The sequence below is a fragment of the Schistocerca piceifrons genome, chromosome X (genome assembly GCF_021461385.2).
Source record: "Schistocerca piceifrons isolate TAMUIC-IGC-003096 chromosome X, iqSchPice1.1, whole genome shotgun sequence".
In the NCBI taxonomy this organism is placed as follows: Eukaryota; Metazoa; Arthropoda; class Insecta; order Orthoptera; family Acrididae; genus Schistocerca; species Schistocerca piceifrons.
Genome location: NC_060149.1, coordinates 36,453,158 through 36,477,667, shown reverse-complemented (window position 1 = coordinate 36,477,667; position 24,510 = coordinate 36,453,158).

The following is a 24,510-nucleotide window of genomic DNA, read 5'->3' as shown; positions in this document are numbered from 1 at the left end:
AATGCTTCAGGTAACCTCTTCAATGATACTCTTGTCTGACACGAATCCGCTTTCTGTGCACACAGTATGCAATTTCGCACATACTTTTCCACGTCAGCCTTCCTATTCCCCCTCCAGTGCCTCTCCACTATTCTCCTGTTGATAGATCTACATCCCCCATGACCTGCTAACGTGTAATTATGTGGCTACCGGATGTTCTATGCCTTCGACTTCTTGAGACAACACACAACGAAGTGCATGGTTGGACGTATCGCATGACAGAATGAATTCCTTATTCAAGTTTTGAAACGCTGAGGTCGGACTTGACGTCAAAGCTTCTTTCAGTTTCTCTATAGCTCGCTGAGAGTCCTCTGACCAAACAAATTTTGAACCTTTCTTCAGTAATGTTACCAACGATCTGCCAATATCGAAAAATCCTTAATAATTTGATACTCCAAGAAATGATTGCAGTTCCTTTACCAATTCAGGTACAGAAAATTTACTTACGTCTGTAAGTAATATCGGGTCCATCCTAACACCATAGTTACTAAGTGTGTGACCAATGTATGCCACCTCTTCTAACACAAAATTACACTTCTCTATATTCAGCGTTAAAATTGCGGCCCTCAGTCTCAAGAATACCTCCCTTCGACGTTGTATGTGCTACTCCATATCAATCGCAAAGACGATTATATCATCAAACTACACGTACACCATGCATTGACATTGTTTCAGCCCTCTGAGAACTCGATCCAATAACTTCTGAAACGTGGGAGGTCGTTTTTCAATCTGAAAGACAACCTCCTGAATTAACAGTGCCCCATTGGCGAAGAAAATGTTGTTTTCTTGTCGGTTCTCCAGAGCGACTTGTAGCTGATGGTAGCCACTCCTGAAGCCCATCGCGTAAAAATACTTGCACTGCCCTAAATAATCTATGGTTACCTTGATGTTCGGCAAAGGGTAGGCATCCGTTATAGTCTTGGCATTCAAGTGTTGAATAGCAACAAAATGTATATTTTCATGATCCATCCACAGATTTTTTTGGGCACGACGACAATTCCGGTGCCCCATGGGCTATTACTTTCCTCAATAATTCCGTCCTTCTTCTGCTGATCGATGAATTCCTCCAGAATTGGCTGCAAATACCTCGGCATCCTGTGTAGTTTTCGGTAACCAGTGATTAGTTTCCCGTCGGTAGTCAGTACTATACAATATGCTCTGCTGAAAATGACCCTTTGGGAAAAAAACAAATCACTCCTCTTCAGGTGCTTCACATTACCCCGTAATGCAATTTCAGTGTGATTTGGTGATCGTCCGTGGTCAACACTTCTCGCGTACCACTCTTCCTCCCAGGACATCCAGGTTAATGATCAACAACCCGTTTGTTAACCTTAAATCCTCGGCACTGAAGTTATCCACAAACATAGGTACGATTTGTCCACCGTTTACGTCTTGTACGAGTACAACACTTGTTTTCACTAAGCAACCTATCTGATCCAATATTTGATTTACTTCCAGTGGTTCCACCACACACAATACACCTGCCGGTAAATCAGACGTAACATCAACCCAAAGCGACTTCCCAGTGCCCTTATTTACACAAGTATATGGATCAGGTCTTGTCGTGATTGTTTGTGGTTTAAACGGTTTGTCATACTCGATAGACTCCTCTCACAACATTGCTCACTGAATCATTTTCTCGTCAAGTTCCACCAAGTGTTGCCTAAGGTCGATTTTGGCATAATGCTAATGCACAAATCCAACGCCAGAATCAAGTCATATCTCTCATTCATATGCGACACTGTGGTGTGTGTACTGTAAGACCTTTGGTACACACACCATCAGATTATTTGACTTGTCGCTCTAACGAAGTAGGCGAGTGTCAGCAATATGTCTTGTGGTCGTATCGTGGCGTGTTTATCTTCTGCCGTTAGGTCAGACGATAGAAATGCCACTTGCACGCTTAGTGTAGCACATTGACGGTGATCAACTTTAAACAGAACTTGATTAATTTTCACACACATTTATTAAAATAATAAAAATCGTAGACATTACGTAACTTGATTCTGGATGCTGGTTACAATTTACAATCTGAAGTTCCTTTGGTCTTGGTACGTTAATCTTATTCTCACATATCTCTGATACTCGACAAAGTGTCTGTACATTTATCTTCATGGCTATGTACAGGAATATGATAATCTTATTAGGTGCAGACTGAAACTTGACTATAGACTGGTACAGACTAATGCAGACTGGTACAGACTGGTGCAGACAAATGCAGACTGACTGATCTGAGGTCTGTACACTCGTTATAATACCTCGAGCATTCAGGTATCACTGCGCGAGTGTGATCCGCGAGGAGAAAAGGTTCTACGTTAGCAGCAATCTCATTGGCTGCGTTACATATTAATACGCAGATCGGCGGAAGCAGAATTTGGTCCGTCTCTAAGGCAGCGGCATCTCGTAGTGCGGAGACGGACGAGCGCTGCGCCTGCGCTGTTGTGCTTAGCAGGGCGTGCTCTAGTGGGAAAGTTGTGTACGCGCTGACTACGCGGAACTATGTACACAATAGACACAATCTCCACAAATTGTCAGAACTGAACCATACCCAGAGAAAGATCTATGTCCGCCAGTCCCAACGGTGTGACATTGCTATCCTCCAATCCACACATTTTATACCCTCGTGGTTTGCATTGCTTACGTTCCACCAGATCTACACTGGCAACTGACCCATGTATCCTTGGGTCCAAAAATATCCTGCAGTTCTTCTTCCCAACAATTTCTTTGATCGCACAACCCACCTTTGCCTACTACTTAATAGCATCTAATTTTAGTGGGAATGCCCATAGTTGGATCTCATTATTCCTTTGGCGTTTAACGCCTGTTTCACCCCTGGTCACCTACCCCTGAAACTACCGTTACCATTATGCTAATCACTGCCCCTACTCCCACTGTCGCGTGGTTGGCTACATTGCTTCTCTACATGTCCCTTCTGCCCACATCTGTAGCACCTTATATTGGCCAAGAACATGGTCTGTCTAACTTGCAACCAGTTGACACATCAGTTTCCTTACATTCAGTCTAACAGCTGTGCGCAAATGTGTCAGTAACCTGTTCGTACTCTCCTCGACATTTCTGAAGGCACCCCTCTCATGCCCTTTGATCAGCCTCCTGTAAAACTGCTTCATTGACTATAGCATTCTGCAGCAATTGGGATGCACAACCAACGATCTTCCTTACCCTATCCATAAATTCTCCTACTCATTCGATATGCTTCTTTGTTACCATGCCTAACTGTTTCCAAAAATGCATAGCATTGTTCTGCTTCATATACCTTTGAACTGACTCCTTTTTAAATACCTCAAATGTTCGAGCCCCCTTGAGAGTCTCCACATAACCTGGATAGGCTTTTGCTTCTCCAATCAATCTTAATTTTGCTACCCTCAACTGTTCTGCATTAGACCACCCTCGCATCTCTACAAAATTTCTAGGATTCTCCACAAACGCTTAAACATCCTCAGTTGATTTACCAGAGAATGGAGCAACTGAACGTGTGACTGACAAATCTATTTTTTCCTGTGTCGACTGCGCTTCTACTAGATTACGTAACTGATGTTAATTGTGCTACACTTTCTGACAATATATGAACTGCCCCTGATTCTGATACTCCTTGAGCCTCTGACTCTGTCAAAACCTTACCCCTCTGGACACTCATTCTGAAACACCAACAATTAAAAGGCACATGAAATAAAATATATTAACTTAATTCTTATGTCCAATCCTTAGGAATTTTTATTCTCAGCATTGTCTAGGTATATGCCCGAAATGCTTACATTTGAAACGTACTACTGGTATTGCTTCTGTACACGGTGCTGAAAGACCTTCCAAATTCAACTACTTGCGTCTTACAGTTACTAACCAATTATTACCCCTTGTACCTCTAAAGGGCGATCAGTCCACTGGTTCTTTACTTTTAACAAAATTCACCCTGCATAGAGCACAGCAGTCAAGCTTTTTTTCCACTTTGACAATAAGAAGCAAATTTCTCGAATCATCATACTGCAGGCCGTAAGTTCAGACATTGTGCTGAAAAGGGAAAACCAGTATTCTGATAGCAGTTATAATAACCAGTGACGAGTTGGGGTGCAGGGGGACGCCATGGGGTACCAATCAAACAGCCTGAAATTCTAAATTGCTTTATTACGGATGCCCACCATGGCTCAATATAGGAAGCAGCAGCGTGGCTGAGGCATCCAGCGGCCTCCTGTGTATTGTCGCCCCAAAATACTTGCAGACGGCAGTAATGGCTGTGCAGTGGCCCGTGACGCAACTGCATTTCTCAGCGGCGACTGTGGGTCCGCGAGGTCTCGGTTAGCTACTACTGTGTGAGTTGTGGCACGTCTCTCACACCCTGTGCTGTACAGTAGGCGACAGGCAGGTGACGTAATGGCAGTGTAGTGACCCACTGCTCTGAGTTGATTGCTTTACAAGCTGCTTCCCAGTGCCCCTGCTGGCCTGATGTAGTGGCGACTCCAGATCCCATGGTTTCAGGCCAGATTGCCCTGATGCAGAGTCGAACTATGATCCACAAACAGTATTCCAGATGGCACCTAAGTGGCACAGCCCAGCCCCGTGGAATAGTGCTGCGATACTAGAAGAAGTGACTTGGGTATAAGATGAATAGGTATTTGTTCGCTTCTGAGCTGTGCACGCTTGGACTTGCCTATGCCTTGCGGCATGTTTACTAAATACAGGGTGTACATAAAGTCCGGGAACACTTTCAGTTATTTATTGCAGAACATTTTACAGATATCATACATATGTCATTTTGAAGAGAAACCCAGAAAGTTTTTTTAAGGTATACCGCCACAGCGTAGTTTGGTAATTTGCTGATAGTCAGCGCCAGTTGCAAACATGGTTAGTTCAGGTGCTGAGCGAGCTTTCTGTGTGTTGGAGTTCGAAAAAAACAAGTGTGCTACATCATTTCAACGGATGTTTAGAAAAAAGTACGGTAAGAAAGGACCAACAAGTAAGGCCATTTACCACTGGCACAAAAAATTCGTTACGTCCGGTTGCTTGTGCCCGGAAAAGAGAAGCGGACGTCCCAGGGTGAGTGAAGTGAATGTAGAGCGCGTACGAGAGACATTCATAAGGAGTCCAAAGAAATCGGTGCGTCGTCCATCCTGTGAACTCGAAATGGCTCCAATGACAGTGTGAAAAGTCCTGCGACAGTAGCTGTCTATGAAACCATTCAAATTGGAGTTAGTGTAGGAGCTCAATGACGACGACAAAGACAAGCGTTTTGAGCTTTGTTCGCAGTTGCAACAGTTGAATGAGGATGGGGATGGAATTGTTGATCGCTTAATTTTTAGCGACGAAGCCACTTTTCACACTAATGGGAAAGTGAACAGGCATAATTGCCGGATCTGCGGTACAAAGCATCCACACGAATACAATGAATTTAGGCGTGATTCCCCAAAGGTAAATGTTTTTTGTGCCTTGTCACGTCGCAAACTGTACGGGCCATTCTTCTTCGCCGAGAGCACTGTCACTGGATATTTCTACTTGGACATGCTGCAGCAATGGCTGATGCCTCAAATGGAATCGGACTCTCCATTCATCCTTCAGCAGGATAGGGCTCCACCCCATTACCATCGTGAAGTTTGTTTGTACCTGAATATGGAGCAGCCGCATCGATGGATCGACCGTGCTACTGAAGGGGACAGCTGTTTCATGAAATGGCCTTCCCAATCCCCAGATCTCACTCTGTGTGAATTTTTTCTGTGAGGACACATTATAGATCTGGTGTATGTACCGCCTCTTCCACGTGATGCAGCAGAGCTCCGGTAGAGAATACAGGAAGCGATTGCCACAGTCGACGATGCCATGCTGGGACGGGTATGGCAAGAATTCGATTATCGTATTGACGTCTGCCAAGTAACTCATGGTTCGCATATCGAATGTTTCTAAAAAAGCTTTCACAGTTTCTCTTCAAAATGCAATATTCATGACGTCTGTACAATGTTTAGTGTTCCCGGACGTTATGTACACTTTATGTTCGGTGGCCATTGATGTGGAAAGACTTCCATCCTCTTCCACTTAGGAACTCCTGTGTCAACTGTTAACACTCCATGTCTGGCCAGATTGCCTTGCAACATTGCGATAGCTATGTTATATTTTGTAAAGAATGCTTGCCTATGGCTGGTGATTCTGCAACCCACTTCCTACTTAACACGTTTCAGACCAATATGATCGGTGAGCTACAATGGTGCATTGCAAAATGGAACCACGTTGTTGTGCAAAACATTCTAACTTCAGACTGTAAAAACTTAGAGACACTGTAGCCACTGGTATTACCTGCATGCTGTTCTCAATGGAGAGACGTCTACAGACGTTAAAGTAACCTCTGGCGTGCCACAGGGGAGTGTTATGGGATCATTGCTTTCCACAATATATATAAATGACCTAGTAGATAGTGTCGGAAGTTCGATGCGGCTTTTCGCGGATGATGCTGTAGTATACAGACAAGTTGCAGCATTAGAAAATTGCAGCGAAATGCAGGAAGATCTGCAGCGGATAGGCACTTGATGCAGGGAATGGCAACTGACCCTTAACATAGACAAATGAAATGTATTGCGAATACATAGAAAGAAGGATCCTTTATTGTATGATTATATGATAGCGGAACAAACACTGGTAGCAGTTACTTCTGTAAAATATCTGGGAGTATACGTACGGAACGATTTGAAGTGGAATGATCATATAAAATTAATTGTTGGTAAGGCGGGTGCCAGGTTGAGATTCATTGGGAGAGTCCTTAGAAAATGTAGTCCATCAACAAAGGAGGTGGCTTACAAAACACTTGTTCGACCTATACTTGAGTATTGCTCATCAGTGTGGGATCCGTACCAGGTTGGGTTGACAGAGGAGATAGAGAAGATCCAAAGAAGTCACAGGGTTATTTGGTAAGCGTGATAGCGTTACGGAGATGTTTAGCAACCTCAAGTGGCAGACTCTGCAAGAGAGGCGCTCTGCATCGCGTTGTAGCTTGCTGTCCAGGTTTCGAGAGGGTGCGTTTCTGGATGAGGTATCGAATATATTGCTTCCCCCTACTTATACCTCCCGAGGAGATCACGAATGTAAAATTAGAGAGATTCGAGCACGCACGGAGGCTTTCCGGCAGTCGTTCTTCCCGCGAACCATACGCGACTGGAACAGAAAAGGGAGGCCACGACAGTGGCACGTAAAGTGCCCTCCGCCACACACCGTTGGGTGACTTGCGGAGTATAAATGTAGATGTAGATGAACTGTCGCAGAAACCATCCCACGTCACACCAAGATTGTGTTGCTTACTAACGAATAAGCACCACCAAGTAAATACATTCACATATGGCGAACCAGTCCTGCTGACAAACAGCTGCCAGAGCCAATCAAGACACATGCACGCGGCCTGTCCAACAACATTACACCTCCAGGAAGAGTGCACCATATGCTGAAATAACGAAGGGCACTCTCCTGCAACGGTCAGGTAACCCACACCTTCTATGGACAAACTTGCGTTCTTCAGAACTGTTACATCATTCAATTCCTTCTCTAAGAGGTTATCAAGACACCACACCTATCTAAAAAAAAAGTTTGAAATAGTACCTGTGGAAATCTAACAAGTATAATAATTTTACCACAAAATACGTTCATATCAGAGATCTTATTACATCTACTGACCAATAGTTCTTAAATGGCGTACATTGTAGCAGACGCCAAACTTAGAGTCATTTCGTGGAATGCAAACAGTATAAAACACAAAGTTCCCGAACTAAAACTTTTCATTAGTGAAATCATACTTGACGTGATCTTAATGAAACTCACCTGCGACCTTCATAAACTTTTAAGATACCGCTATTTAAATGCCACTGCATTGCTAGACAGCTCCGATGAGGCGGCAGCACTGCCATACTCGTCCAGCAAAACATGCAGCACTGGGAAACTTGTGTTATCGACACCTAGGAGCAACGTACGTCTCTGGGTGACATAACATTAGTCTTCGTGGACCAGCCACCCCAACGAAAACTTCTACTGGCTGATCTCAACAGTGTTTTGGATGGGCGTACCGAACCTGTAGTCGTAGTTGGTAATATGGATTCTAAACATCCCATGTGGCATTCAAGGACCACCAGCCTTAACGAGAATATGTTGCTCACTTACTATAACACTTCCAATTTAGCTTCTTTTTCCACCAAGTGAACCAATTTATTACCCCACAAATATTGCTTTCTTACCGGATGTTGTGGATATCGTCCAATATAAAAATGCGTCGACCATCATAAATCATAACGCGTTATTAGTATCCGTTGGAGATAGTCGCCAACCAGAGAGATAATTCAGCCACACAGAAAAATTAACTGGCAACTATATAACCAATGTGTTGAAACTATGATGTCCGCTGTATATGGATTGTTGAAGAGGTGGAACTGCAAGTTTTTTATTTTCAGATCTTTTGACCACAGCGGTTAACTTTAGCACCTCGACCTCGCAGCCCCCTCCTCCATCACACAAATTACTTCCCTGAACTTCCCCCTGAGTTTCAGTAAACTAAGAAATACATATAGAAACTCCGGTAATGGATGCATGATCAATCAGTAAAAAACTGAATTAAATGGGTTAACTAGGGAACTCAGCGAAAAAGAACACAACATGGAAATGGCGTATGGGACTATAGACAAACTGACAAACCCATTGTCAAATTCTGTGTGAAATGTTACTCGGAAAATCATTCGTAAGCCGATTGTTATTCCACCACTACATAACTGATTTACTATCGCTACTATCGGGTAGCGTATACGTTTGAAATACATTTACGGCAGAATAATTTAATACATGGAAGGATATAGTTATTTATCTACCGTAAACCAGTGACCAGTACCATTTATGTGTTTCGGTCATGCTACTGATACTGACGCATGGACGCAATGGTCCACAAGGTGTAAGCACAGCAAAAATCTCTCTCTCTCTCTCTCGAAAGCGTACAAAATCTAAAGTATCTGAAGTACACTCTTCCACATAGTATCACTGAAATCTCTGCGAACAGAGCTCATACTAATGTTGGCTAAAATTAATCTGCATTAACTTCACAAACATGTGGCGGTAAGATGGCACCCACTGATCATATTATAAATGAGCGATAGTTTTTCAGAGTTTACATTATCAATCCGATCTCTATGCATCAGTAAAACGTGAATGTCGTGTGACTAGAGCCTTTCTGCATTGTTGCCAAATGTTTTCAAGATGGTGGGTCCAAGATGGCGACGATAGGTAGGGCAACAATGACGTCATGGCGGGAAAATAGGTCAGTTGGGCTACCTCGACTAACTTAAACCTCTCCCCTTCCCCCTTCCCCCTTCCCACCCCTTCCCCAGAAAATGGCGGAAAGTTCAAATTGAAGCAGGACAATGCAACACACCACAGCGACCTCCACTAACATCAGAAAATGGCGGGGAAAATAGGTCACTTGGGCTACCTCCACTAACCTGTCATCTGGCAGCAACCTCTTCCTAGGAATTGGCAGGGAAAGGACTCAGCCTGTGCTGGGCTGCTGAATAGGATGGAAATAAGTCTATATTTTGCATGCAATATTTATTTAAACAATTTGAGCCAGTAGCTCCATCCAGAATGTTAACCATGAGGTATGGAGTCCAACTGACATAGTACACACTACTGCCACCAGAGGACATTGTCATCCCTCCCATGACATAATCCAAGATGGCGGTCTGGGAGGGAGGGGGGCAAATGGCGGGAACCAATAGTAACCCTTAATCCAGTCACATGTTAGACTTCAGCCAGTAGGATGGCAGTATCTGGTAACATCATCGGAGGGCTACAGGGCAGGCTCAGCAGCTCTGGGACCTCAGTCTCGCTCAGTCACTGAGCAGCAGCAGCAGCAGCAGCAGCAGCAGCAGGAGAAGAAGAATCATGAAGCGTCAACAATAGCTGCAATCCAACACAGCCCTGCAGAACAGGAAGAAATGGAAAAGTAAGTACCCCCTATCACATCTTTGTCTGTGGTTAGTGTTATTATTGGTTGTTTTCGCGTCTTAGTCAATATGTAATGCTTCCTTGTCGTTGTTCAGCAGAAGCTCTCGATGAGTCCAAGCCCCCAGGGTCGAGCACCAACATGCCGATTTCTGTTGTGTCCGGACCTGTTGCCATGTTGTCGAGATGTGCACCGACCTCTGGACCTGTGGCAGCCTGCAGCATGTCTGAACCTGTAGCGACGATGTGGAATCCTGTAGTGCACATAGCCCACTTGCTGGAGCAGGACATGGAGCAGTTGTTGTCTGTCCCACTCATCGATTTGTGTGATGACACGCGATCTGCACCCAACACATCGAATGCTGCTGGTGGTCCTAAACAACAGCAAGATGGAGGACAGTACTGGTCAATGACATATGATCCATCAAAGCAGAACATCCCTGTGCTAGTGCAGGCACAGAGTGCCGATGCTGTGGATAAGAAGGCATTGAGTGTACCCATGCTTTTCAGTTCTACATACAATTTAACTCCCAGAGGAACGAAACGTGTAAACATTGGTATAGAAGCACATCATGTGTGGGGCTTGCATGCGAGAAAAGAAATTGAAAAGGCATCGAAGGGTGTTAAAGTGCTAATTTCTGAGTTCGACTGGAACGAAATATGTTGTGCAGAGCGCTACACCAATCAGCAGATGATTACAGAGTATTATCCAACTCATTCTCCCCCAGACATTCGCCTCACTGGTCTGACATTATCTATTGCAACAGTGTGTGATGACTGTGCAATGTGTGAAATCTGGTGACAACTGTATTTATCTAAGGTACACCTCAGTTATGAACTTATACGATCTGGATATTGTGATACGTCCTGCATTGGAAAGGTTAAACCGTTGGTTGCCGAGCATAGACTCTGCATACAATGATGTTGTAAACTTCCTACGTGTGCACAGTGTACATGTTGACTATATGGAGCAGTGCCTTTGTTTACACATGAACGCTGAACCAAAAGAGAAACAGATTAAATGTGCATGTGAAAAACCCGAGTACTCTGTGGCATCCATTGGCTTGAGGGAGATACGCGCGGAATTTATTGCATATCAAAAAGCTTTGTTTGAGTTCTACCAATACCCAAGACATATGGCGGTTTTCTTCCACTTCTCATCCCTGCCCTCTCCGCGCTCTCGACGGTAGGGTCCCTCGCTGGTGGTGCTGCGCCGGCCGGTGTGGCCATGCGGTTCTAGGCGCTTCAGTCTGGAACCGCCTGACCGCCACGGTCGCAGCTTCGAATCCTGCCTCGGGCATGGATGTGTGTGATGTCCTTAGGTTGGATTGATTTAAGTAGTTCTAAGTTCTAGGGGACTGATGACCTCAGAAGTTAAGTCCCATAGTGCTCAGAGCCATTTTATTTTTTGGTGGTGCTGCGGCTATTGCTCTAACGGTCAAGAACGCGCAAAACTTCCAAGCGCAGTTACAACAGGCAAGAAGACATAACCGCATGACGGAACCCGCAGACATCGTAAAAGGACTATACTTGCAACCGTACAGGAAAGGGCTTGGTCTATTCATAAATAAAAAGAAAGGCCATTAACAGTCCTACCAGATCGACCACTCACAAATACTGATCTTCTTAAGTTTGGTAGAAAGAAATTCAACATTCCAAGATTTCATGGTGTGTTTATGCGGGAAACATTACCGAAGACTATGTGGAAAACTAATGAATGTGGCATTGCGAATTTAGATTTTGCTGGAGGCCCCGGCACCCACTGGGTATCATATGTTATGAGAAATGTGCATACTATCTACTGTTTAGATTCGTTTGGTAACCTGCAACCGCCAGGAGAATTACAGCGATATTTCACTCACAGCAGACGTGTGTTGTACAACTATCGGCGCTATCAGGACTTTAATACATAACTCTGTCGACATCTATGTATCATGTTTCTCTTGACGTTTACAAGAAGAAGAAGCATGCTATATAAGGAGGAGCTTTAAACATTCCTTCATCAGTTGAGGTTCAGATGCAATATTGTACACTTTGACGTTAAAAGAACGATCATCGTGCAAATTACTTCCCGCCAATTGATTTAAGCATTGGTGTATGTAGTATTGCTTTGATTTGACTAGGGACGTACAACAGCATCCCAAATATCACCGAGACTAACAACAAACTGCATCTGGATGTTAATGATGAGAAAGACATTGTGGAAATAGAACTGGGTGCATACGATATCGATGATTTAAATGAAGTCTTAAAACAGTCTGGAAAAGGTATTAAGCTACGTGCAAGCATCAATACACTTAAATCTGAAATAAGAACTGTAAATGCAACTATTGACTTTAACCAGAAAGCTTCAATATGGTACCTACTGGGTTTCACAAAAGGGCAGATTTTGAGGAAGAATCCAAGTAAATTTTACAAGTCGGATCACACTGTGGACATACTTCCCGCCAGCACAATCCGAGTCGAGTGTAACATTGCAACGAACTCCTATCTCAACGACAGTCTGATTCTTCCCCTCAGTTGCAATGGGGTATAAGATTGTTGAGACCCCTGCCAATGCAATATAACTTCCAGTGACAGCTCAGACATTTGACTATTTGGAGCTGCGTATTGTGGACCAGAATAATCAACTTGCTGACTTTCGCGGTGAGGAAATCATTGAACGATTACATCTAAGGCAGGACGGGTGTACGGTATAAAACAAGTGCACGCAATCCACAGCACAGCAGTTATGTCGGGTAGCCTGGTTTCGTTGAGTTTCGCCATACCACCCACATAAACATATGGGAAAACCGGCTTCCTAGTCAGAAGTTGAAACTTTTCCTCATCGGGAAATGCAGCTCGAGTGATATGCATATTCTCCCGAGGTAGAGTTTCAACGAGTTTCTGGAGTGGCACCTGCATAAAACGTAGCGTATCAAGTAAGCAGAGCGTAATTCTTGGCGCCATTCGTTTGGAGAGCGAAATGTATTTCTCGACGCTCTCAGTTAGGACACTGACCTGATTTTTCTCCCAACCGAAGTCAGCCAAGTGCCCAACTAGATAGTGAGCGTCATACCCACTTAAACTGTGGAAGAAAACGGGTATTTGCCTTGGTAGGTGGTACTTCAAATTGCAGGCATTGTGAGCTGCGCCATGGAACTTACCTGTAAGATGACAGTGGCCCCTACGAGAAGTTCCCGCTTTTCTGTCTAACGGCAGCCCATAAATATGTCAATCAACTGCGTTGTTATACAGATCTTTATTCTCCTTCGATGTGGTCATGGGAACGTTGTCACTGTAAATCTTATTAACCTCCCATGAAAATTTTTCGAGCTCAGTGAGCAGCCAAACCATAGGATTATCCCCAACATAAGATTTGTAGCGGTTAAGACAGGAATCATATGACGATAGAATTTGGTATGCAGCAGCATATGGTGCGTGTTTTTCTGTAACGGTGGTATGTCAGCCTGTAGGGTCACCTTCACAGCGGGTCATGGGAGCGAGGAGGCATTTAAAGTCGGCATGCACTACAAACGGGCATCGCTCCTGGTGGTGAGCATACTTGAACTTTATGAATTTGTTTCCCTCAGTAGGCATAATAACACGTACCGGATCCTTGGAAGTGCAGTCTACTAGGTGCACCGCTAATAACTTTTCTGAGGGGAAATAATTCAGGCACCTTAATCAAATATGCTGCGTATGTTCATGTCTATTCATCTAGGCGGAAAGGAGTCGGGACATGTCCAAACATAGTGATAATTATCACCTTCAGAGAAGAGCAGCATGTTTACATACAACTCACACTCACCAGCAAATTTTGAGAAATGGAGGAGGCCAACGACAATATGTTTGTCTTACTCATCTGACTTGTTTATCTTCTACAGGTCATAAACATGAACCGATATTCCGGTATTCTGCGCCTAAAATTTAGGTATGTTCTGGATCTTGGTGGGGAAATCGATACCATCAAAGTTATAACACCCACGAATATTATCACCTACCTGGTATGTACTGGGACGCTCAGGATGATCTCTGTAATTGTAATTTCTTTCCCAAGCCATGATTTACCACGCAAAACAAGCCTGATTGTTTCTATTTTCGACATTAATGCATGCCCTCTTGCTAGCTATATCTTTAGGGAGCTTGATATACCTTGACCCTCCATTTACGGGATCATAGATGTGTGTATGGATGTCCAGGTATAGTATTCGTCTAAGTGCTTTAGCTGACCCTCTGACCTTGGAAAACCAGGCCAGTATAGCACTCAGGGTGGATTTACGAAACCACTCGGCGATTGACGTGTTCCGCGTTATCACACCATTCCCCCCCCCCACGCCCCCCCCGCCACACCCCCAAAATAATGAAGAGTTGTCTCTTCACCACCAGAGTCAGCTTGGGGGGGGGGGGGGGGAGGGGGTGCGATAATTCGATGCAGAGCACCGCACTGTATTTAATGGCGGGATATCGCGGATCATTGACTACCTTGCGGATCTCCGTTTCCACAACAGGAAGGCACGCCCTTAGAAAACTAATAGGGTCGCGGTACCCTCATGCCGGGTTCTCGATCCTCTTGAATGAGATTCGCTCCTCAAAAGCGTCTGCAATCACCGAGTATTCTAACTGCGGTATGATGTCACTGACCTGGCGTCCTCCACTAAAAGGACGGGAGAGGGAACTGCCACTAGCCACAGAATCATCTATATTAGTATTAATGCTATTTTGATAATGGTGTTTGGGAGGGGCAAGTTGGTATGCGCCGAGGCACGCATACCTTGCATTTACGCCGATACTGACGAGGCTCATACGATGATGATGATGATGACGGAGGAGGATGTTGCGGTGCTATCGGGTCAGAGCGATGGGAACAGCCAGGCTGCTGCGATGGTTCCCGATGCTGTTGTAGAGCCGACCCGGTAACTTGAGGACGCCAGAGCGGCAGTGCCAGGGTGGCTGCGGCGGCGGCGGCTTCCCGCGCAACCAGCAGTGGCGCCCTTATTGGCGATGCGTGCCCTACTGGGCGCCGCTTTGGTGAGGAAGAAGGTTTAGCTGCTACCGGTATGCACATCACACTGTGTTGAGGTTGCGGAGACGCGACAGCTGTAGAAGAAAACAGAAAATAAATAATAGTTAAGTACATTGCTTACCATTGCTGGCACAGTGAAAGAAAGAATTCTGACGATCACAAGGTTATAAGCAGAGTGAGTAATTACCTTTTTAGCTCTGGCCCCAGGGCATTAACACTTGAATGGGTGACTCCACCACACCCTCAAAAAAGTCATCACCATCATCTAATAGGGCCAGATCAGAGCGCCTTTGTCTGTCCCATTCAGGTACGTCATCGTCCTCGTCCAAATCTGGCAATTGGTCTGTCTCACCTACAACAACTACAAACAAGATATATATAAACTAATTTGTTACAGAAAAAACTTCCTATACTACTACTACGACTACTACTACTAGAGGCATACAAACGTAATCTTTGTTTTTAAACTTACAAGTATGCTGTTCAGGCATTTCATTATTTGCTGGAGGCTGTTCCTGCATCTGCTGATGAAAAGCCTCCAGCTGCCTGTCCAAGAAATCGAACTCCTCTAGAGCTGTTCCTGTGACAGGATGAGACATAATTTTATTTATTTTCAATCTAGAGTTACATAGAAAGATCACACATCGATATTTTTTCCTATACTTACGTGAGTATTGTTGTTGGTTATCCACAGCTGGAGGCTGTTCCACATAGTGTTACTGATGCAGTCGATAGTTCAGCCCCCAGCTCTGCCTCCAGCTCGGTTTGCATTTGCATCAAGTGAGTTAGAGGAAACAGTTCTACTGGTGTAACTAACTTTGGTAATGTAGACGTATAGTTTCTTTGAGTAACTGTAAAATTTTTACCATGAGTGAAAAGTGTGGGCTCTGTCGAAGGTTTGTGAGTAGTAGATTGCGGTGTGGGATTTGTTCAAAGTATTTTCATTGGGGGGAATGCAGTAGGGAAGCCAGTCGTCATTTTAGGGAGATCCTCTCCTGGGAATGTAGAATCTGTAGTAGAAACAAATTAATAGAGGAGCAGGGGCGCGGGATCTGTGCCCATCAGGTGCAGTTACAATGCGCAAAGGAGGAACTAGATAGGTTGAGGAGGGTGAAGGGTGGTGGGTAATGGGAACTGGCAGTTGGCAAGAAGGAATCTAGGAAGAGGAGGTATTCAGACAGTTTTACTTTGCATACATGCAATAGATACGACCAACTGTCAGAGTTGAGTGGAGAGGAGCCTCGTGTAGCCGTAGATGTAGGTAACTTGCAGCAGTCATCAGCAATTAGGAGGCCTAGGTTAGTTGCAAAGTCCAGTAGAAAGAAGGTTCTGCTGCTAGGTAGTTCCCACGGTAGAGGTGTGGGCCAGCAGTTGCAGGAAGTGTTGGGAAGTGAGTACCAGGTCACCAGCATTGTGAAGCCTCATGCAGGATTGGCTCAGGTGACTGAAAGCATAGGGGAGTTATGTAAGAATTTTACGAAAGAGGATCAGGTAGTGATAGTGGGTGGAGCAGGGAACAGTCTCGATAGGGAGGGGGAATATGATGTCAGTGGTGACTTGGTTAAGATAGCTACTCAAACTGGTGGCACTAATGTGCATTTCGGGCAACTGTTTCAGCGTCATGATCGGCCTCACCTTAATGCGGCTGTTAGGCGCGTTAATGTGGGGCTGGGGAGGGCTCTGATGGCGGAGGGCATGGGTCACATCTCAGTGGTGCCAGTTGGGTCTATCAGTAGATGGGATTTCACTAGGCATGGCTTGCACCTCAATAGGTATGGGAAGGGGAGGCTGGCTAAGCTTATAGGTGACAGTGTAGTGGGTGGTGGTGGTGGTGGTGGTATCACTCATGGAAAAATTGCTGTAGTAGTTGGTATTAGAGCTGCACCTTTTTTAGACTGAAGTCAGCTGATAGGTATACCTGCTTAAAGGAAGTGCCTCTAACTAAGGGCTCACTTCCAGAGGATGTAATGTTTCCAAGTAGAGAAGGAATTAGCATATTTCATCAAAATATAAGAGGTATTAGAGATGAAGTTAGTGAACTGCTAATAGATGTTAACTCTGAAATTATTGGTTTATCAGAGCACCACTTAAATAATTTGATAATTCAGAGGCTTCCTTTACCGGGCTACAGATTAGCTGGCTGTTTCTCAAGGAGTTCCTTGTGCGGGGTGGGGGAGTGGCTCTGTACGTAAAAAACAGTATTTCATTTGAGTCCATAGACGTATCACGACACTGCACTGAACAGATGTTTGAAAGTTGTGCAGCATTAGTTGAATTTAGTGAAACTAAACTTCTAATTGCTGTTGTTTATAGGTCCCCTAACCCCGACTTCAGAGCAATTTTGCTTAAGCTAGAGGGGGTTCTTGATTCACATTGTAGGAAGTACCAGAAAGTAGTTATATGTGATGACTTCAATATTAATTTTGTACATGATTGTGTAAGAAAAAGGATGTTGGTAGATCTCCTAAATTCATATGAGCTGATTCAAACTGTGTTTTTTCCAACTAGGGTGCAGGGCATCAGTAGCACAGTCATAGAAAATATTTTTATTCATTCTTCATTACTAGATGGGCATTTTGTTAGTAAAAGGGTGAATGGCCTTTCAGACCATGATGCACAAATTTTAACACTAAAAGGTTTTTGTACTCAAACCAATGTCATATTTAATTACAAACTACGTAGGAAAGTTAATCCAACACCAATAGAGAGTTTTTCAAAACTTGTCAAGGAACAAGAGTGGCAAGATGTTTATAGTGCCGATAATATAGATGATAAATACAATGCTTTCCATAACACATTTCTCATGCTCTTTGAGAGTTGCTTTCCATTAGAACATTCTAAATGGGTTACTAGCAGTAATGGACAGCCCAGTTGGCTGGGGATAAGGATATCATGTAGAACAAAGCGAGAATTGTATCAAAATGTTAGAAGTAGTCACAATCAAGCTACAGTAGCCAATTACAAACAGTACTGTAAGGTGCTTAAAAATGTTATTAGCAAGGCAAAAAGTATGTGGTATGCAAAGAGAATAGCTAATTCACAGGATAAAATTAAAGCCATATGGTCAGTTGTGAAGGAAGTGTCTGGTCAGCAGCACAAGGTTGATGATATAAAGTCAGTTTGCAGTAATAACATTTCTGTTACTGATAAATCAGATATATGTACAGTATTTAACAACCATTCTCTGAGCATTGCTGGTGAATTAAATAAAAATTTAGTTTCTACAGGAAATCATATAAATTTCTTAGCAAATGCCTTTCCGAGATTGATGCCTGAAATACTCCTCTGTGATACAGACAAGAGGGAGATTGAGTCAATAATTAAATCACTGAAGACTAAGGACTCTCGTGGTTATGATTGAGTGTCTAGTAGAATATTAAAGTACTGTGCTGCTCATGTTAGCCCTGTATTTAGCCATATTTGTAATTTTTCCTTTAGGAATGGTCAGTTTCCCGAGCGATTAAAGTACTCAGTAGTAAAGCCGCTTTATAAAAAGGGAGAAAGGGATAATGTAGATAATTTTAGACCTATTTCTATGCCATCAGTGTTTGCAAAAGTTATCGAAAAGGCTGTGTATGTAAGGTTAATTGATCATTTTATATCACACGATTTGCTATCAAATGTACAGTTCGGCTTTAGAAGTTGTTTGACAACTGAAAATGCTATATTCCCTTTTCACTGTGAGGTACTGGATGGGCTAAACAAAAAGTTTCAAACACTTTGCGTATTTTTTGATTTAACAAAGGCATTTGACTGTGTTGATCTCACAATATTGCTCCAGAAGTTGGACCATTACAGAATAAGGGGAGTAGCTCACAATTGGTTCACCTCTTACTTCAGCAACAGGCAGCAAAAGGTCATTATTCACAACGTTGATAATGGCTGTGATGTGGGATCTGAGTGGGGTACTGTCAAGTGGGGGGTGCCCCAGGGATCAGTGTTGGGGCCGCTCCTGTTCCTTAATTATATAAATGACATGCCCTCTAGTATTATGGGTAACTCTAAAATATTTCTGTTTGCTGATAACACTAGCTTGGTAGTAAAGGATGTTGTGTGCAACATTGACTTGGTTTCAAGTAGTGCAGTACATGACCTCAGTTCATGGCTTGTAGAAAATAAACTAACGTTAAATCACAGTAAGACTCAGTTTTTACAGTTCCTAACACACAATTCAACAAAACCTGGTGTTTTAATCTCACAGAACGGGCATATGATTAGTGAAACTGAACAGTTCAAATTCCTAGGTGTTCAGATAGATAGTAAGCTGTCATGGAAAGCCCACGTTCAGGATCTTGTTCAAAGACTTAATACTGCCATTTTCACTATTCGAACGGTATCGAAAGTGAGTGATACTTCGACAAGTAAATTAGTCTACTTTGCTTATTTTCATTCACTTATGTCGTTTGAATTTATGTTTTGGGGTAACTCTTCCCATTCTAGAAGGATATTTTTGGTTCAGAAACGGACGGTTCGGGCAATAAGTGGTGTGAGTTCACGAACCTCTTGTCGATCTCTGTTCACGAGTCTGGGTATTTTGACATTGGCCTCTCAATATATATATTCCTTATTGTCATTTCTTGTTACCAATATTAGTTTATTTCCAACAGTAAGCAGCTTTCACTCGGTTAATACTCGGCAGAAATCAAACCTCCATTTGGATCGGACTTCCTTAACTCTTGTGCAAAAAGGTGTACAGTATACTGCTGCATCCATTTTCAATAAGCTGCCACTCGAATTCAAAAATCTTAGCAGTAATCCACGCGCTTTCAAATCGAAACTGAAGAGTTTCCTCATGGGTCACTCCTTCTATTCTGTCGAGGAGTTCCTTGAAAAATTAAGCTGATTCTCATTGTAATGCTGATAGCGTTTGCTTAAACTTATGGACTGATTTTCTTTCAGGTTAATGAACATTTTATTTTTATCTGTTATTACTTTTATGTTGTAAGTTCATGTACTGACACGTTCCATGACGTTGGAGATTTTCTCCTCAATTTGGTCCTACGGAACTTGACATGTAAATAAATAAAATAAATAAATAAAAAGAGTATGAAATAAGAAAAGTTTGAATCGCTACTGTACAAGAACAAATTACAATGAAAATTATACTGACATGGCAATTTGCTCTGTGAACCCACCATAGGAGGCTGGACTTCGAGAGTCTGCCTTGGACCAGCCCCCTCCTGTCTCTCCTCATACTCCAAGACAGAATCCTGGAGCCGTAATATAACAAAAAATGGAATTAATAGGGTGAATTTAATATACAAATGGAAATTTACACTCAAAATAGAAATTATTTACTCCCTTGGTAATCGTGTCTCCAGAACTCTAAGCCTCTTGCCACTATACTCTGAAGCGTTACTGCAGCTACCTCTCTTCATCTTGCGGAGCGAAAAGAACACGTACACACAGAGACGATGGAATGCACAATAAGGCGGACAGCAGCAGACTGAGGACAGTGGAGGTTGGTTGTGGGTTTATATACAGGCCGAAGTGACCAATGAGAGAGCTTCATTTGAATATACAGCCAATGAGAAGCTTTTATGGAACGTCACTATTTCTGGAAGGGCTTGATGCGACCATCGTCTCTCTCTCTCCAAGTAACAAGAATGCTTTTATGATTAACGGTGTTTCCGCAAGTGTGCACATACATATGGAGGCTTTTAGCGGTGAGAAATTCACCGTTTCCGAGGCGTATGTTTAAAGCAGGATATTACGATTTCTGGGAAGGGTAACACGTGATGCCTCGTTAGGACCGTCAGGAAGCATGTAGTCGGTGTTATTCTGGGCTATTTTCGTTAACAGGTCCTGTTAGAACAAGAACAGATCCTACAAAAGCGACCGTTAACTATTTCTGCAGCACTTTACCAATTCCTAGAAGGGACTGATAAGTAATGGACGGGCTGACCCATTAGGGTCGTGAGGGAGAAAGCAGTCGGCAGTATTCTGGGTTATTTTCGTGAAAAGATCCTGTTAGGACCAGAATTTCCATGCAGACAAGCTGAGACTTCACGAAAGCTCCTACAAAATCGACCACTAACTATTTCTGCGACACTTTTTAATTTCCAAGAGGGCAACTTGGCTCTTATTTATGTGACACCAGTACAATATTGAGAACCTTTTAGACGCACCTGCAATGGTGAGTCACTACACGAACATTTCGTGGCGATGCGTCAGCCACGCTGGGCAGGTAAATATGCGTGCATGGCTAGCCACAGCTCACATGTCCCATTAGGATCGATAGGAACAATGCACCATGTGCTACTCTGGGAAGCATTGGAACAGATTCTATAGTGCGACCTGTGATGTCAGTATCCACAGGTAGAGAGGTATCATGCCAGCAACAGTAAACACATGCGTGTGGCCCAGAGGGTGACTTGGCTCTTATTTATATAGACATGTGACGTCAGTATAACACTTTAAGAACTCTAACTGTATACACGAAAATAGACGAGACCTTCACCTGCTGGCTGTAGGCGATAGCAGTCTGAGAGCAATGGCTCACGCCCCTTCGTTCGTCTGTCTGGTAGAGGCTCGTGGTGGCGTCGACATGTTGGAGCCTCTGATATGTTGCAGTTGACGATGGTTCGAAAGCGTTTTTCATGTGCACTGAATGTTTGTGCACTACATTAATTTCGAGTAGTTTGCTGGTCTGAAGGCTATGTACTGCATTATTTGGACAGTTTAGAATTAGTGATCGAGTCTGCAGAGCGTTTTACATGCATTATTTTGATAATTTACGAATTGTTTTCATGTCTGCACGTCAGTGTATTGCATAATTTTGGTGATTTACGAGTAGTTTGCGTATCTGTACGCTGTGTACTGCACTATTTCGGTAATTTACGAGTTGTTTGCATGTCTGAACATCAGCGTATTGCATTATTTAGGTAATTTACGAGTAGTTTTTTGGTCTGTAGGCTGTGTATTGTGACCCCAAGCACACCAGAGCGAGTGTTTTTTATCAGTGTAATAAATTAACTATGTGAAATTCATTGCTAAATAAATTGTTCCAAAATAAATAAAGTACACTCCTTCCTCTCTCCAGCAGCCTGGATTACATCATCGGAGGGACGACAGTGCCCCCTGCTGGCAGTACAATGTACTGGGTCAGTTGGACTCCAAACCCCATGGTGAACACGCTGGATAGAGCTATTGCCTCGAATTGCTTCAATAAACACAGCATGCAAAATACTTACATCCATCATATCCAGCAGCCCAGCACAGGCTGAGACCTTTCCCAGCCAATTCCTAGGATGAGATGGCGGTCGGATGACAGGTTAGTGGAGGTAGCCCAAGTGACCTATTTTCCCTGCCATTTTCTTAGGTTAGTGGAGGTAGCCGTGGCATGATGTATTGTCCTGCTGGAATTTGAACTTCCCGCCATTTTCTGGGGGAGGGGAGGGGAGGGGGAAGGGAGGGGGTTAGGTTAGTCGAGGTAGACCAAATTACCTGTTTTACCACCAAAATTTGAACTTCCCACCATGACATAGATATGTCGACATTGCCATATCTATCGCCGCCATCTTGGATCCAACATCTTGAGTACATTTGGCAACAATGCAGAGTGGGGTCACGCCTGCCTTGCCCTACTACTAACCTACACTTCATCACAGATCAGTTCTGTGCAATAGCGTGGAAAAGAAAAACCCCACATAGATGAGCTTGCCAAAAATGTGTGTTACTCAAAGTTACAGACTTCAGTGCCGCTTCCTCTTTGTCCCTTAGTCCACATCAAACTTTCTGAGGGAGGCAGTAGGAAAAGCAGTGAGCTGTACATTAGGGTAGTTCACCAGTTTCTTACTCAAAGCAACATCTCTGAACCTTTGTGAAGACTTGAATAAGTTAACAGCGGTAGCCTAAGCCAACGGCACTGTACCGTTCTTTGGCTCAGAGGGAGCATATCTGAAAGTAATTATTTATTCTGCTCTCATACGGGAGCTGTGGATAGAAGGGAGACTGACTACAATGGGCAAATAAATAAATATACTCGTGACCATTTTCTTTCACCATTGGCAGAGTGAACAAATTGCAGTAGCACAAAAATTAAAAGCAGTTTGTTGCTTGCAACAAATCATGGCACAAAACGCGAACTAACATCATGAAAGTGGAGCATACTGTCCCCCGTCATTGTCACCAATCGTATCGATGACGGAAACGAGCGCATCGGTTTCACTAATCTGCAGGAACTCAACGAAGTTCTGATTTACTTAAAATCGCTTAAATCCCCAGGTATTGATTTGATAAGAAACATGATATTACAAAGCTTGCCTCCCTATGCGCGAGGACTGTTGATCATCATCGTCAATAAAGTTAGAGCTAAGGTATTTTCCCTGTCAGTGGAAACATGCCAAGGTAATTGCTGTAGCCAAACCAACCAAAGACCATGGGTATCGTAAAATTTACAGGCCAATTGAATCGCTGATTTCATAGAAGCAACACTTGTCCACAAACTGTAGGTTGTGAGTTAAGGTGCAGCACTGTTCTGTGAGGACAGCTCTATTGGTTGGTAAGAGAAATAGCACTTGTCCTGCACTCGATATGAGAGTTTTCGACCGGTAAAATTTGCAATGAGTACAAAGGAACATTTGCCCTGGAGAAGTGTTGTTTCTATACGCAGTGTTGGTAGATGCGAAATAAGTAACAACGAGCTCTAGTTTAACATTCAGGACAATGTGTTGTCAGTGTCTGCATTCCATGCAAAAGACAGTGTAGCTAGCGTACTCAAAGAATTCCCAGAACTCTTTTCTGAAGATTTAAGCAAAGCCAACAAAGCCAACAATTTTGTTGCACATTTTACGCTGAAAGACAATGCTCAGCCGAAGTTTTTCCGGGCCACAACTTTTCCCATGCATTACGGGACAAACTCGCTGCTGAACTTAAAGAATTGCAAGATAACGGAGTGATTTCGCCCATATCAGCTAGTCAATGGGCAAGTCCACTGTTTTTGCTCCCCATACCTTCAGGTCGCATTCGCGTCTGTATTGACTTTAAGTCTGCGGTCAACCCACAAACTGTGATTGATACTTACCGATTGCCACGCCCAGAGGATCTCATGGACAGATTAAGCGCTGGACCCGACTTTTCAAAAATTGATTTGTGCGACGCGAATCTTTAAATATCGCTCGATGAAGAATCTCAGAAAGACTGTGTAGTAAATACTCACATGGGCGTGTTTAAACATTTGCGTTTGCCTTTTGCATTGCTCCCGCACCCGCCATTTTCCAATGGTATTTGGAGCAGCTGACTGCACACGTGCCAAACTGTTAAAACTATTTGGACAACATTGTCGTAGCAGGTTGTACATCTGAAGAACATATTGCAAATTTAGGTGCTTTGTTTCGTGTGTTATCTGAGGCAGGACTAAAGTGTAAACTGAACAAGTGTGATTTTATTAAACCTGAGTTGCCGTATCTTGGTCACGTTATAAACAGTCAAGTTGTACATCCTCTTCAGTCACATTTGTTAGCCATACGAGACTTGCCAGTTCTTCGCAATATCACAGA